Raw genomic sequence first — 17,272 nt, 5'->3', positions numbered from 1 at the left:
TCTTGATACTCGAGAGCAGAGTCTAGTGGTAAAACACAGTTAGGTTAACCTTAAAGAGAAGCACTTATTCTTCCAGCATAAAATATATGCTTCAATTTAAGGTAACTTTAATGTGAAGCAAGGAGATAAACCATGTTTAGAACAGCTCCACAGAATGCCTGTTGTAGAATGGCCATTAACAGCTACCCAAATAAAAAGCACTTACTGCAGGCGAAACCAGTCAATGCTTTTGTTAGGGTTGCTGTTGTGACATCTAGAGACTCAATAAAAAGTAGTTGCTGTAATTCAAAAGAGAATCTATTCATTCTGTATGAAAAAAGAGTGCATGATTAGCTAGAAACAGCACATAACACATAAAATAAGTTGATGTGGTCTTTCTTGGTACTCAAGAGCAGAGCCTAGTGGCAAAACACAGTTATGGCTACCCCAAAGAGAAGCACTTATTCTTCCAGCAAAAAATGTATGCTTCCATTTAAGGTAACTTTAATGTGAAACTGGGAGAAAAACCATGTTCAGAAAAGCACCACAGAATGCTTGTTTTCAAATGGCCATGAACAGATACCCCAATAAAAAGCACTTACTGCAGACCAAACCAGTCAATGCTTTTGTTGGGGTTTCTGTTGTGACATGTAGGTAGATGTAGAGACTCGTTAAAAAGTGGTTGCTGTAATTCAATGCAAAATCAGACCTCAACTTAATAGCACTTTCTGTGGCTTGATAAAAGAAAGGTGCTCAAGTTGAAGTAGAATTCAGCATGTTCTGGAAAGCTGAGACCTATGGAAATTACCTATAAGTAACAGAGTTAAGACTACCCCAAAGAGAAGCACTTATGAGCTATGGCCTCAAATAATGCTTTTCTTTGAATTAATCTTTCTATTGGAAAAAGAGGATAACACTGACTATCCGGTCATTTTTTGTTGCATAAGTCACGTCAAACTACACCAACAAGTAGCACTTACTGCATTATATAGACAAGTCAATGCTATTGTTAGGGTACCAATTGTGACAGGTTCGGAAGGGAAAAGGCCAGAGTTGGACATCTCTGGTAAGGATTACTTACTGTTTTGGTAGAGAAAAGGCCACAGTCGTAGAGCTCTGGTAAAGACGACTTCCTGCTAACTCCATGACTTCCATCTTTGCTGGAGCCCATTCTTGTAGGTGGTAGTCCTCCAAGGAGTCTCATTAAAGTGAGTTTCTACCCTGGGACGTGCTCATTTTAAATATTCGGGCACACAAACTGATAGCTGTGCAGTTCACGGAAGCCCCTTCCACACCTATTGTGAAAGAACTATTTGTCTTCATGCTAATGTGAGTAGGCAGCTTATGACTGAGGTGCTTGAGCTTGATGAGGCGTCTTCCACATTGTCAGCTGATCGTTGATGTGAAAAAGTTGTGTGTGATTACATAGAAACAAAGAACACAACACATGAAAGCAGTTTATGTTTGCTTTCTTGATACTCGAGAGCAGAGTCTAGTGGTAAAACACAGTTAGGTTAACCTTAAAGAGAAGCACTTATTCTTCCAGCATAAAATATATGCTTCAATTTAAGGTAACTTTAATGTGAAGCAAGGAGATAAACCATGTTTAGAACAGCTCCACAGAATGCCTGTTGTAGAATGGCCATTAACAGCTACCCAAATAAAAAGCACTTACTGCAGGCGAAACCAGTCAATGCTTTTGTTAGGGTTGCTGTTGTGACATCTAGAGACTCAATAAAAAGTAGTTGCTGTAATTCAAAAGAGAATCTATTCATTCTGTATGAAAAAAGAGTGCATGATTAGCTAGAAACAGCACATAACACATAAAATAAGTTGATGTGGTCTTTCTTGGTACTCAAGAGCAGAGCCTAGTGGCAAAACACAGTTATGGCTACCCCAAAGAGAAGCACTTATTCTTCCAGCAAAAAATGTATGCTTCCATTTAAGGTAACTTTAATGTGAAACTGGGAGAAAAACCATGTTCAGAAAAGCACCACAGAATGCTTGTTTTCAAATGGCCATGAACAGATACCCCAATAAAAAGCACTTACTGCAGACCAAACCAGTCAATGCTTTTGTTGGGGTTTCTGTTGTGACATGTAGGTAGATGTAGAGACTCGTTAAAAAGTGGTTGCTGTAATTCAATGCAAAATCAGACCTCAACTTAATAGCACTTTCTGTGGCTTGATAAAAGAAAGGTGCTCAAGTTGAAGTAGAATTCAGCATGTTCTGGAAAGCTGAGACCTATGGAAATTACCTATAAGTAACAGAGTTAAGACTACCCCAAAGAGAAGCACTTATGAGCTATGGCCTCAAATAATGCTTTTCTTTGAATTAATCTTTCTATTGGAAAAAGAGGATAACACTGACTATCCGGTCATTTTTTGTTGCATAAGTCACGTCAAACTACACCAACAAGTAGCACTTACTGCATTATATAGACAAGTCAATGCTATTGTTAGGGTACCAATTGTGACAGGTTCGGAAGGGAAAAGGCCAGAGTTGGACATCTCTGGTAAGGATTACTTACTGTTTTGGTAGAGAAAAGGCCACAGTCGTAGAGCTCTGGTAAAGACGACTTCCTGCTAACTCCATGACTTCCATCTTTGCTGGAGCCCATTCTTGTAGGTGGTAGTCCTCCAAGGAGTCTCATTAAAGTGAGTTTCTACCCTGGGACGTGCTCATTTTAAATATTCGGGCACACAAACTGATAGCTGTGCAGTTCACGGCCAAGCCCCTTCCACACCTATTGTGAAAGAACTATTTGTCTTCATGCTAATTGAGGCAGCTTATGACTGAGTAGGCAGCTTATGACTGAGGTGCTTGAGCTTGATGAGGCGTCTTCCACATTGTCAGCTGATCGTTGATGTGAAAAAGTTGTGTGTGATTACATAGAAACAAAGAACACAACACATGAAAGCAGTTTATGTTTGCTTTCTTGATACTCGAGAGCAGAGTCTAGTGGTAAAACACAGTTAGGTTAACCTTAAAGAGAAGCACTTATTCTTCCAGCATAAAATATATGCTTCAATTTAAGGTAACTTTAATGTGAAGCAAGGAGATAAACCATGTTTAGAACAGCTCCACAGAATGCCTGTTGTAGAATGGCCATTAACAGCTACCCAAATAAAAAGCACTTACTGCAGGCGAAACCAGTCAATGCTTTTGTTAGGGTTGCTGTTGTGACATCTAGAGACTCAATAAAAAGTAGTTGCTGTAATTCAAAAGAGAATCTATTCATTCTGTATGAAAAAAGAGTGCATGATTAGCTAGAAACAGCACATAACACATAAAATAAGTTGATGTGGTCTTTCTTGGTACTCAAGAGCAGAGCCTAGTGGCAAAACACAGTTATGGCTACCCCAAAGAGAAGCACTTATTCTTCCAGCAAAAAATGTATGCTTCCATTTAAGGTAACTTTAATGTGAAACTGGGAGAAAAACCATGTTCAGAAAAGCACCACAGAATGCTTGTTTTCAAATGGCCATGAACAGATACCCCAATAAAAAGCACTTACTGCAGACCAAACCAGTCAATGCTTTTGTTGGGGTTTCTGTTGTGACATGTAGGTAGATGTAGAGACTCGTTAAAAAGTGGTTGCTGTAATTCAATGCAAAATCAGACCTCAACTTAATAGCACTTTCTGTGGCTTGATAAAAGAAAGGTGCTCAAGTTGAAGTAGAATTCAGCATGTTCTGGAAAGCTGAGACCTATGGAAATTACCTATAAGTAACAGAGTTAAGACTACCCCAAAGAGAAGCACTTATGAGCTATGGCCTCAAATAATGCTTTTCTTTGAATTAATCTTTCTATTGGAAAAAGAGGATAACACTGACTATCCGGTCATTTTTTGTTGCATAAGTCACGTCAAACTACACCAACAAGTAGCACTTACTGCATTATATAGACAAGTCAATGCTATTGTTAGGGTACCAATTGTGACAGGTTCGGAAGGGAAAAGGCCAGAGTTGGACATCTCTGGTAAGGATTACTTACTGTTTTGGTAGAGAAAAGGCCACAGTCGTAGAGCTCTGGTAAAGACGACTTCCTGCTAACTCCATGACTTCCATCTTTGCTGGAGCCCATTCTTGTAGGTGGTAGTCCTCCAAGGAGTCTCATTAAAGTGAGTTTCTACCCTGGGACGTGCTCATTTTAAATATTCGGGCACACAAACTGATAGCTGTGCAGTTCACGGCCAAGCCCCTTCCACACCTATTGTGAAAGAACTATTTGTCTTCATGCTAATGTGAGTAGGCAGCTTATGACTGAGGTGCTTGAGCTTGATGAGGCGTCTTCCACATTGTCAGCTGATCGTTGATGTGAAAAAGTTGTGTGTGATTACATAGAAACAAAGAACACAACACATGAAAGCAGTTTATGTTTGCTTTCTTGATACTCGAGAGCAGAGTCTAGTGGTAAAACACAGTTAGGTTAACCTTAAAGAGAAGCACTTATTCTTCCAGCATAAAATATATGCTTCAATTTAAGGTAACTTTAATGTGAAGCAAGGAGATAAACCATGTTTAGAACAGCTCCACAGAATGCCTGTTGTAGAATGGCCATTAACAGCTACCCAAATAAAAAGCACTTACTGCAGGCGAAACCAGTCAATGCTTTTGTTAGGGTTGCTGTTGTGACATCTAGAGACTCAATAAAAAGTAGTTGCTGTAATTCAAAAGAGAATCTATTCATTCTGTATGAAAAAAGAGTGCATGATTAGCTAGAAACAGCACATAACACATAAAATAAGTTGATGTGGTCTTTCTTGGTACTCAAGAGCAGAGCCTAGTGGCAAAACACAGTTATGGCTACCCCAAAGAGAAGCACTTATTCTTCCAGCAAAAAATGTATGCTTCCATTTAAGGTAACTTTAATGTGAAACTGGGAGAAAAACCATGTTCAGAAAAGCACCACAGAATGCTTGTTTTCAAATGGCCATGAACAGATACCCCAATAAAAAGCACTTACTGCAGACCAAACCAGTCAATGCTTTTGTTGGGGTTTCTGTTGTGACATGATAACACTGACTATCCGGTGATTAAAAAGTAGTTGCTGTAATTCAATGCTATTGTTAGGGTATCAATTCATTCTAAGGAAAAAAAGAGTTGGACATCTCTGGATTACATAGAAACAAAGCACATAACACATGAAAATAGTTTATGTTTGCTTTCTTGATACTCAAGAGCAGAGCCTAGTGGTAAAACACAGTTATGGTAACCCCAAAGAGAAGCACTTATTCTTCCAGCAAAAATATATGCTTCCATTTAAGGTAACTTTAATGTGAAACTGGGAGAGGAAAACCATGTTCAGAAAAGCACCACAGAATGCTTGTTTTCAAATGGCCATGAACAGATACCCCAATAAAAAGCACTTACTGCAGACCAAACCAGTCAATGCTTTTGTTGGGGTTTCTGTTGTGACATGTAGGTAGATGTAGAGACTCGTTAAAAAGTGGTTGCTGTAATTCAATGCAAAATCAGACCTCAACTTAATAGCACTTTCTGTGGCTTGATAAAAGAAAGGTGCTCAAGTTGAAGTAGAATTCAGCATGTTCTGGAAAGCTGAGACCTATGGAAATTACCTATAAGTAACAGAGTTAAGACTACCCCAAAGAGAAGCACTTATGAGCTATGGCCTCAAATAATGCTTTTCGTTGAATTAATCTTTCTATTGGAAAAAGAGGATAACACTGACTATCCAGTCATTTTTTGTTGCATAAGTCACGTCAAACTACACCAACAAGAAGCACTTACTGCAGCACTTACTGCATTATATAGACAAGTCAATGCTATTGTTAGGGTACCAATTGTGACAGGTTCGGTAGGGAAAAGGCCAGAGTTGGACATCTCTGGATTACATAGAAACAAAGAACACAACACATGAAAGCAGTTTATGTTTGCTTTCTTGATACTCGAGAGCAGAGTCTAGTGGTAAAACACAGTTAGGTTAACCTTAAAGAGAAGCACTTATTCTTCCAGCATAAAATATATGCTTCCATTTAAGGTAACTTTAATGTGAAACTGAAGGAAAACCATGTTCAGAAAAGCACCACAGAATGCTTGTTTTCAAATGGCCATGAACAGATACCCCAATAAAAAGCACTAACTGCAGACCAAACCAGTCAATGCTTTTGTTGGGGTTTCTGTTGTGACATCTAGAGACTCAATAAAAAGTAGTTGCTGTAATTCAAAAGAGAATCTATTCATTCTGTATGAAAAAAGAGTGCATGATTAGCTAGAAACAGCACATAACACATAAAATAAGTTGATGTGGTCTTTCTTGGTACTCAAGAGCAGAGCCTAGTGGCAAAACACAGTTATGGCTACCCCAAAGAGAAGCACTTATTCTTCCAGCAAAAAATGTATGCTTCCATTTAAGGTAACTTTAATGTGAAACTGGGAGAAAAACCATGTTCAGAAAAGCACCACAGAATGCTTGTTTTCAAATGGCCATGAACAGATACCCCAATAAAAAGCACTTACTGCAGACCAAACCAGTCAATGCTTTTGTTGGGGTTTCTGTTGTGACATGTAGGTAGATGTAGAGACTCGTTAAAAAGTGGTTGCTGTAATTCAATGCAAAATCAGACCTCAACTTAATAGCACTTTCTGTGGCTTGATAAAAGAAAGGTGCTCAAGTTGAAGTAGAATTCAGCATGTTCTGGAAAGCTGAGACCTATGGAAATTACCTATAAGTAACAGAGTTAAGACTACCCCAAAGAGAAGCACTTATGAGCTATGGCCTCAAATAATGCTTTTTTTGAATTAATCTTTCTATTGGAAAAAGAGGATAACACTGACTATCCGGTCATTTTTTGTTGCATAAGTCACGTCAAACTACACCAACAAGTAGCACTTACTGCATTATATAGACAAGTCAATGCTATTGTTAGGGTACCAATTGTGACAGGTTCGGAAGGGAAAAGGCCAGAGTTGGACATCTCTGGTAAGGATTACTTACTGTTTTGATAGAGAAAAGGCCACAGTCGTAGAGCTCTGGTAAAGACGACTTCCTGCTAACTCCATGACTTCCATCTTTGCTGGAGCCCATTCTTGTAGGTGGTAGTCCTCCAAGGAGTCTCATTAAAGTGAGTTTCTACCCTGGGACGTGCTCATTTTAAATATTCGGGCACACAAACTGATAGCTGTGCAGTTCACGGCCAAGCCCCTTCCACACCTATTGTGAAAGAACTATTTGTCTTCATGCTAATGTGAGTAGGCAGCTTATGACTGAGGTGCTTGAGCTTGATGAGGCGTCTTCCACATTGTCAGCTGATCGTTGATGTGAAAAAGTTGTGTGTGATTACATAGAAACAAAGAACACAACACATGAAAGCAGTTTATGTTTGCTTTCTTGATACTCGAGAGCAGAGTCTAGTGGTAAAACACAGTTAGGTTAACCTTAAAGAGAAGCACTTATTCTTCCAGCATAAAATATATGCTTCAATTTAAGGTAACTTTAATGTGAAGCAAGGAGATAAACCATGTTTAGAACAGCTCCACAGAATGCCTGTTGTAGAATGGCCATTAACAGCTACCCAAATAAAAAGCACTTACTGCAGGCGAAACCAGTCAATGCTTTTGTTAGGGTTGCTGTTGTGACATCTAGAGACTCAATAAAAAGTAGTTGCTGTAATTCAAAAGAGAATCTATTCATTCTGTATGAAAAAAGAGTGCATGATTAGCTAGAAACAGCACATAACACATAAAATAAGTTGATGTGGTCTTTCTTGGTACTCAAGAGCAGAGCCTAGTGGCAAAACACAGTTATGGCTACCCCAAAGAGAAGCACTTATTCTTCCAGCAAAAAATGTATGCTTCCATTTAAGGTAACTTTAATGTGAAACTGGGAGAAAAACCATGTTCAGAAAAGCACCACAGAATGCTTGTTTTCAAATGGCCATGAACAGATACCCCAATAAAAAGCACTTACTGCAGACCAAACCAGTCAATGCTTTTGTTGGGGTTTCTGTTGTGACATGTAGGTAGATGTAGAGACTCGTTAAAAAGTGGTTGCTGTAATTCAATGCAAAATCAGACCTCAACTTAATAGCACTTTCTGTGGCTTGATAAAAGAAAGGTGCTCAAGTTGAAGTAGAATTCAGCATGTTCTGGAAAGCTGAGACCTATGGAAATTACCTATAAGTAACAGAGTTAAGACTACCCCAAAGAGAAGCACTTATGAGCTATGGCCTCAAATAATGCTTTTCTTTGAATTAATCTTTCTATTGGCAAAAGAGGATAACACTGACTATCCAGTCATTTTTTGTTGCATAAGGTGATTTTTTGTTGCATAAGTCACGTCAAACTACACCAACAAGTAGCACTTACTGCATTATATAGACAAGTCAATGCTATTGTTAGGGTACCAATTGTGACAGGTTCGGAAGGGAAAAGGCCAGAGTTGGACATCTCTGGATTACATAGAAACAAAGAACACAACACATGAAAGCAGTTTATGTTTGCTTTCTTGATACTCGAGAGCAGAGTCTAGTGGTAAAACACAGTTAGGTAAACCTTAAAGAGAAGCACTTATTCTTCCAGCATAAAATATATGCTTCCATTTAAGGTAACTTTAATGTGAAACTGAAGGAAAACCATGTTCAGAAAAGCACCACAGAATGCTTGTTTTCAAATGGCCATGAACAGATACCCCAATAAAAAGCACTTACTGCAGACCAAACCAGTCAATGCTTTTGTTGGGGTTTCTGTTGTGACATGTAGGTAGATGTAGAGACTCGTTAAAAGTGGTTGCTGTAATTCAATGCAAAATCGACCTCAACTTAATAGCACTTTCTGTGGCTTGATAAAAGAAAGGTGCTCAAGTTGAAGTAGAATTCAGCATGTTCTGGAAAGCTGAGACTATGGAAATTACCTATAAGTAACAGAGTTAAGACTACCCCAAAGAGAAGCACTTATGAGCTATGGCCTCAAATAATGCTTTTCTTTGAATTAATCTTTCTATTGGCAAAAGAGGATAACACTGACTATCCGGTCATTTTTTGTTGCATAAGTCACGTCAAACTACACCAACAAGTAGCACTTACTGCATTATATAGACAAGTCAATGCTATTGTTAGGGTACCAATTGTGACAGGTTCGGAAGGGAAAAGGCCAGAGTTGGACATCTCTGGTAAGGATTACTTACTGTTTTGGTAGAGAAAAGGCCACAGTCGTAGAGCTCTGGTAAAGACGACTTCCTGCTAACTCCATGACTTCCATCTTTGCTGGAGCCCATTCTTGTAGGTGGTAGTCCTCCAAGGAGTCTCATTAAAGTGAGTTTCTACCCTGGGACGTGCTCATTTTAAATATTCGGGCACACAAACTGATAGCTGTGCAGTTCACGGCCAAGCCCCTTCCACACCTATTGTGAAAGAACTATTTGTCTTCATGCTAATGTGAGTAGGCAGCTTATGACTGAGGTGCTTGAGCTTGATGAGGCGTCTTCCACATTGTCAGCTGATCGTTGATGTGAAAAAGTTGTGTGTGATTACATAGAAACAAAGAACACAACACATGAAAGCAGTTTATGTTTGCTTTCTTGATACTCGAGAGCAGAGTCTAGTGGTAAAACACAGTTAGGTTAACCTTAAAGAGAAGCACTTATTCTTCCAGCATAAAATATATGCTTCAATTTAAGGTAACTTTAATGTGAAGCAAGGAGATAAACCATGTTTAGAACAGCTCCACAGAATGCCTGTTGTAGAATGGCCATTAACAGCTACCCAAATAAAAAGCACTTACTGCAGGCGAAACCAGTCAATGCTTTTGTTAGTTGCTGTTGTGACATCTAGAGACTCAATAAAAAGTAGTTGCTGTAATTCAAAAGAGAATCTATTCATTCTGTATGAAAAAAGAGTGCATGATTAGCTAGAAACAGCACATAACACATAAAATAAGTTGATGTGGTCTTTCTTGGTACTCAAGAGCAGAGCCTAGTGGCAAAACACAGTTATGGCTACCCCAAAGAGAAGCACTTATTCTTCCAGCAAAAAATGTATGCTTCCATTTAAGGTAACTTTAATGTGAAACTGGGAGAAAAACCATGTTCAGAAAAGCACCACAGAATGCTTGTTTTCAAATGGCCATGAACAGATACCCCAATAAAAAGCACTTACTGCAGACCAAACCAGTCAATGCTTTTGTTGGGGTTTCTGTTGTGACATGTAGGTAGATGTAGAGACTCGTTAAAAAGTGGTTGCTGTAATTCAATGCAAAATCAGACCTCAACTTAATAGCACTTTCTGTGGCTTGATAAAAGAAAGGTGCTCAAGTTGAAGTAGAATTCAGCATGTTCTGGAAAGCTGAGACCTATGGAAATTACCTATAAGTAACAGAGTTAAGACTACCCCAAAGAGAAGCACTTATGAGCTATGGCCTCAAATAATGCTTTTCTTTGAATTAATCTTTCTATTGGCAAAAGAGGATAACACTGACTATCCGGTGATTTTTTGTTGCATAAGTCACGTCAAACTACACCAACAAGTAGCACTTACTGCATTATATAGACAAGTCAATGCTATTGTTAGGGTACCAATTGTGACAGGTTCGGAAGGGAAAAGGCCAGAGTTGGACATCTCTGGTAAGGATTACTTACTGTTTTGGTAGAGAAAAGGCCACAGTCGTAGAGCTCTGGTAAAGACACTTCCTGCTAACTCCATGACTTCCATCTTTGCTGGAGCCCATTCTTGTAGGTGGTAGTCCTCCAAGGAGTCTCATTAAAGTGAGTTTCTATCCTGGGACGTGCTCATTTTAAATATTCGGGGACAAACTGATAGCTGTGCAGTTCACGGCCAAGCCCCTTCCACACCTATTGTGAAAGAACTATTTGTCTTCATGCTAATGTGAGTAGGCAGCTTATGACTGAGGTGCTTGAGCTTGATGAGGCGTCTTCCACATTGTCAGCTGATCGTTGATGTGAAAAAGTTGTGTGTGATTACATAGAAACAAAGAACACAACACATGAAAGCAGTTTATGTTTGCTTTCTTGATACTCGAGAGCAGAGTCTAGTGGTAAAACACAGTTAGGTTAACCTTAAAGAGAAGCACTTATTCTTCCAGCAAAAAATGTATGCTTCCATTTAAGGTAACTTTAATGTGAAACTGGGAGAAAAACCATGTTCAGAAAAGCACCACAGAATGCTTGTTTTCAAATGGCCATGAACAGATACCCCAATAAAAAGCACTTACTGCAGACCAAACCAGTCAATGCTTTTGTTGGGGTTTCTGTTGTGACATGTAGGTAGATGTAGAGACTCGTTAAAAAGTGGTTGCTGTAATTCAATGCAAAATCAGACCTCAACTTAATAGCACTTTCTGTGGCTTGATAAAAGAAAGGTGCTCAAGTTGAAGTAGAATTCAGCATGTTCTGGAAAGCTGAGACCTATGGAAATTACCTATAAGTAACTGAGTTAAGACTACCCCAAAGAAAGCACTTATGAGCTATGGCCTCAAATAATGCTTTTCTTTGAATTAATCTTTCTATTGGCAAAAGAGGATAACACTGACTATCCGGTGATTTTTTGTTGCATAAGTCACGTCAAACTACACCAACAAGTAGCACTTACTGCATTATATAGACAAGTCAATGCTATTGTTAGGGTACCAATTGTGACAGGTTCGGTAGGGAAAAGGCCAGAGTTGGACATCTCTGGATTACATAGAAACAAAGAACACAACACATGAAAGCAGTTTATGTTTGCTTTCTTGATACTTGGTACTCAGAGCAGAGTCTAGTGGTAAAACACAGTTAGGTAAACCTTAAAGAGAAGCACTTATTCTTCCAGCAAAAATATATGCTTCCATTTAAGGTAACTTTAATGTGAAACTGGGAAGAAAAACCATGTTCAGAAAAGCACCACAGAATGCTTGTTTTCAAATGGCCATGAACAGATACCCCAATAAAAAGCACTTACTGCAGACCAAACCAGTCAATGCTTTTGTTGGGGTTTCTGTTGTGACATGTAGGTAGATGTAGAGACTCGTTAAAAAGTGGTTGCTGTAATTCAATGCAAAATCAGACCTCAACTTAATAGCACTTTCTGTGGCTTGATAAAAGAAAGGTGCTCAAGTTGAAGTAGAATTCAGCATGTTCTGGAAAGCTGAGACCTATGGAAATTACCTATAAGTAACAGAGTTAAGACTACCCCAAAGAGAAGCACTTTTGAGCTATGGCCTCAAATAATGCTTTTCTTTGAATTAATCTTTCTATTGGCAAAAGAGGATAACACTGACTATCCAGTGATTTTTTGTTGCATAAGTCACGTCAAACTACACCAACAAGTAGCACTTACTGCATTATATAGACAAGTCAATGCTATTGTTAGGGTACCAATTGTGACAGGTTCGGTAGGGAAAAGGCCAGAGTTGGACATCTCTGGTAATGACTACTTACTGTTTTGGTAGAGAAAAGGCCACAGTCGTAGAGCTCTGGTAAAGACGACTTCCTGCTAACTCCATGACTTCCATCTTGTCTGGAGCCCATTCTTGTAGGTGGTAGTCCTCCAAGGAGTCTCATTAAAGTGAGTTTCTATTTGGGACGTGCTCATTTTAAATATTCGGGGACACAAACTGATAGCTGTGCAGTTCACGGCCAAGCCCCTTCCACACCTATTGTGAAAGAACTATTTGTCTTCATGCTAATGTGAGTAGGCAGCTTATGACTGAGGTGCTTGAGCTTGATGAGGCGTCTTCCACATTGTCAGCTGATCGTTGATGTGAAAAAGTTGTGTGTGATTACATAGAAACAAAGAACACAACACATGAAAGCAGTTTATGTTTGCTTTCTTGATACTCAAGAGCAGAGTCTAGTGGTAAAACACAGTTAGGTTAACCTTAAAGAGAAGCACTTATTCTTCCAGCATAAAATATATGCTTCAATTTAAGGTAACTTTAATGTGAAAAGGAGATAAACTGTTTAGAACAGACAAATGCCTGTTGTTCCAAAAATAAAAGCACTTCACAGGGAAGTCAATGCTTTTGAGGGTTGGACATCTCTTAACAAAAGAGAATATTCATTCTGTAAAAAAGAAGCACATGAACACAGCAAATAAGTTTATGTTTGCTTTCTTGATACTCAGAGCAGAGTCTAGTGGTAAAACACAGTTAGGTTAACCTTAAAGAGAAGCACTTATTCTTCCAGCAAAAATTATGCTTCCATTTAAGGTAACTTTAATGTGAAACAAGGAGATAAACCATGTTTAAAAGCTCCACAGAATGCTTGTTTTAAATGGCCATTAACAGCTACCCCAAATAAAAAGCACTTACTGCAGACCAAACCAGTCAATGCTTTTGTTGGGGTTGCTGTTGTGACATCTATATAGACTCAATTAAAAGTAGTTGCTGTAATTCAAAAGAGAATCTATTCATTCTGTATGAAAAAAAGAGTGCATGATTAGCTAGAAACAGCACATAACACATAAAATAAGTTGATGTGGTCTTTCTTGGTACTCAAGAGCAGAGCCTAGTGGCAAAACACAGTTATGGCTACCCCAAAGAGAAGCACTTATTCTTCCAGCAAAAAATGTATGCTTCCATTTAAGGTAACTTTAATGTGAAACTGGGAGAAAAACCATGTTCAGAAAAGCACCACAGAATGCTTGTTTTCAAATGGCCATGAACAGATACCCCAATAAAAAGCACTTACTGCAGACCAAACCAGTCAATGCTTTTGTTGGGGTTTCTGTTGTGACATGTAGGTAGATGTAGAGACTCGTTAAAAAGTGGTTGCTGTAATTCAATGCAAAATCAGACCTCAACTTAATAGCACTTTCTGTGGCTTGATAAAAGAAAGGTGCTCAAGTTGAAGTAGAATTCAGCATGTTCTGGAAAGCTGAGACCTAAGCTGAGACCTATGGAAATTACCTATAAGTAACAGAGTTAAGACTACCCCAAAGAGAAGCACTTATGAGCTATGGCCTCAAATAATGCTTTTCTTTGAATTAATCTTTCTATTGGCAAAAGAGGATAACACTGACTATCCGGTCATTTTTTGTTGCATAAGTCACGTCAAACTACACCAACAAGTAGCACTTACTGCATTATATAGACAAGTCAATGCTATTGTTAGGGTACCAATTGTGACAGGTTCGGTAGGGAAAAGGCCAGAGTTGGACATCTCTGGATTACATAGAAACAAAGAACACAACACATGAAAGCAGTTTATGTTTGCTTTCTTGATACTCGAGAGCAGAGTCTAGTGGTAAAACACAGTTAGGTAAACCCAAAGAGAAGCACTTATTCTTCCAGCAAAAATATATGCTTCCATTTAAGGTAACTTTAATGTGAAACTGGGAGGAAAACCATGTTCAGAAAAGCACCACAGAATGCTTGTTTGTTTTAAATGGCCATGAACAGATACCCCAATAAAAAGCACTTACTGCAGACCAAACCAGTCAATGCTTTTGTTGGGGTTTCTGTTGTGACATGTAGGTAGATGTAGAGACTCGTTAAAAAGTGGTTGCTGTAATTCAATGCAAAATCAGACCTCAACTTAATAGCACTTTCTGTGGCTTGATAAAAGAAAGGTGCTCAAGTTGAAGTAGAATTCAGCATGTTCTGGAAAGCTGAGACTATGGAAATTACCTATAAGTAACAGAGTTAAGACTACCCCAAAGAGAAGCACTTATGAGCTATGGCCTCAAATAATGCTTTTCTTTGAATTAATCTTTCTATTGGCAAAAGAGGATAACACTGACTATCCAGTGATTTTTTGTTGCATAAGTCACGTCAAACTACACCAACAAGTAGCACTTACTGCATTATATAGACAAGTCAATGCTATTGTTAGGGTACCAATTGTGACAGGTTCGAGACTAATTGGGAAAATCTAGGCCAGAGTTGGACATCTCTGGATTACATAGAAACAAAGAACACAACACATGAAAGCAGTTTATGTTTGCTTTCTTGATACTCGAGAGCAGAGTCTAGTGGTAAAACACAGTTAGGTTAACCTTAAAGAGAAGCACTTATTCTTCCAGCATAAAATATATGCTTCCATTTAAGGTAACTTTAATGTGAAACTGAAGGAAAACCATGTTCAGAAAAGCACCACAGAATGCTTGTTTTCAAATGGCCATGAACAGATACCCCAATAAAAAGCACTTACTGCAGACCAAACCAGTCAATGCTTTTGTTGGGGTTTCTGTTGTGACATGTAGGTAGATGTAGAGACTCGTTAAAAAGTGGTTGCTGTAATTCAATGCAAAATCAGACCTCAACTTAATAGCACTTTCTGTGGCTTGATAAAAGAAAGGTGCTCAAGTTGAAGTAGAATTCAGCATGTTCTGGAAAGCTGAGACCTATGGAAATTACCTATAAGTAACAGAGTTAAGACTACCCCAAAGAGAAGCACTTATGAGCTATGGCCTCAAATAATGCTTTTCGTTGAATTAATCTTTCTATTGGAAAAAGAGGATAACACTGACTATCCGGTCATTTTTTGTTGCATAAGTCACGTCAAACTACACCAACAAGTAGCACTTACTGCATTATATAGACAAGTCAATGCTATTGTTAGGGTACCAATTGTGACAGGTTCGGAAGGGAAAAGGCCAGAGTTGGACATCTCTGGTAAGGATTACTTACTGTTTTGGTAGAGAAAAGGCCACAGTCGTAGAGCTCTGGTAAAGACGACTTCCTGCTAACTCCATGACTTCCATCTTTGCTGGAGCCCATTCTTGTAGGTGGTAGTCCTCCAAGGAGTCTCATTAAAGTGAGTTTCTACCCTGGGACGTGCTCATTTTAAATATTCGGGCACACAAACTGATAGCTGTGCAGTTCACGGCCAAGCCCCTTCCACACCTATTGTGAAAGAACTATTTGTCTTCATGCTAATGTGAGTAGGCAGCTTATGACTGAGGTGCTTGAGCTTGATGAGGCGTCTTCCACATTGTCAGCTGATCGTTGATGTGAAAAAGTTGTGTGTGATTACATAGAAACAAAGAACACAACACATGAAAGCAGTTTATGTTTGCTTTCTTGATACTCGAGAGCAGAGTCTAGTGGTAAAACACAGTTAGGTTAACCTTAAAGAGAAGCACTTATTCTTCCAGCATAAAATATATGCTTCAATTTAAGGTAACTTTAATGTGAAGCAAGGAGATAAACCATGTTTAGAACAGCTCCACAGAATGCCTGTTGTAGAATGGCCATTAACAGCTACCCAAATAAAAAGCACTTACTGCAGGCGAAACCAGTCAATGCTTTTGTTAGGGTTGCTGTTGTGACATCTAGAGACTCAATAAAAAGTAGTTGCTGTAATTCAAAAGAGAATCTATTCATTCTGTATGAAAAAAGAGTGCATGATTAGCTAGAAACAGCACATAACACATAAAATAAGTTGATGTGGTCTTTCTTGGTACTCAAGAGCAGAGCCTAGTGGCAAAACACAGTTATGGCTACCCCAAAGAGAAGCACTTATTCTTCCAGCAAAAAATGTATGCTTCCATTTAAGGTAACTTTAATGTGAAACTGGGAGAAAAACCATGTTCAGAAAAGCACCACAGAATGCTTGTTTTCAAATGGCCATGAACAGATACCCCAATAAAAAGCACTTACTGCAGACCAAACCAGTCAATGCTTTTGTTGGGGTTTCTGTTGTGACATGTAGGTAGATGTAGAGACTCGTTAAAAAGTGGTTGCTGTAATTCAATGCAAAATCAGACCTCAACTTAATAGCACTTTCTGTGGCTTGATAAAAGAAAGGTGCTCAAGTTGAAGTAGAATTCAGCATGTTCTGGAAAGCTGAGACCTATGGAAATTACCTATAAGTAACAGAGTTAAGACTACCCCAAAGAGAAGCACTTATGAGCTATGGCCTCAAATAATGCTTTTCTTTGAATTAATCTTTCTATTGGCAAAAGAGGATAACACTGACTATCCGGTCATTTTTTGTTGCATAAGTCACGTCAAACTACACCAACAAGTAGCACTTACTGCATTATATAGACAAGTCAATGCTATTGTTAGGGTACCAATTGTGACAGGTTCGGAAGGGAAAAGGCCAGAGTTGGACATCTCTGGATTACATAGAAACAAAGAACACAACACATGAAAGCAGTTTATGTTTGCTTTCTTGATACTCGAGAGCAGAGTCTAGTGGTAAAACACAGTTAGGTTAACCTTAAAGAGAAGCACTTATTCTTCCAGCATAAAATATATGCTTCCATTTAAGGTAACTTTAATGTGAAACTGGGAGAAAAACCATGTTCAGAAAAGCACCACAGAATGCTTGTTTTCAAATGGCCATGAACAGATACCCCAATAAAAAGCACTTACTGCAGACCAAACCAGTC

The sequence above is a fragment of the Oncorhynchus nerka genome, linkage group LG21 (assembly GCF_034236695.1).
Source record: "Oncorhynchus nerka isolate Pitt River linkage group LG21, Oner_Uvic_2.0, whole genome shotgun sequence".
NCBI classification, from domain to species: Eukaryota; Metazoa; Chordata; class Actinopteri; order Salmoniformes; family Salmonidae; genus Oncorhynchus; species Oncorhynchus nerka.
This window is presented reverse-complemented; position numbering follows the sequence as displayed.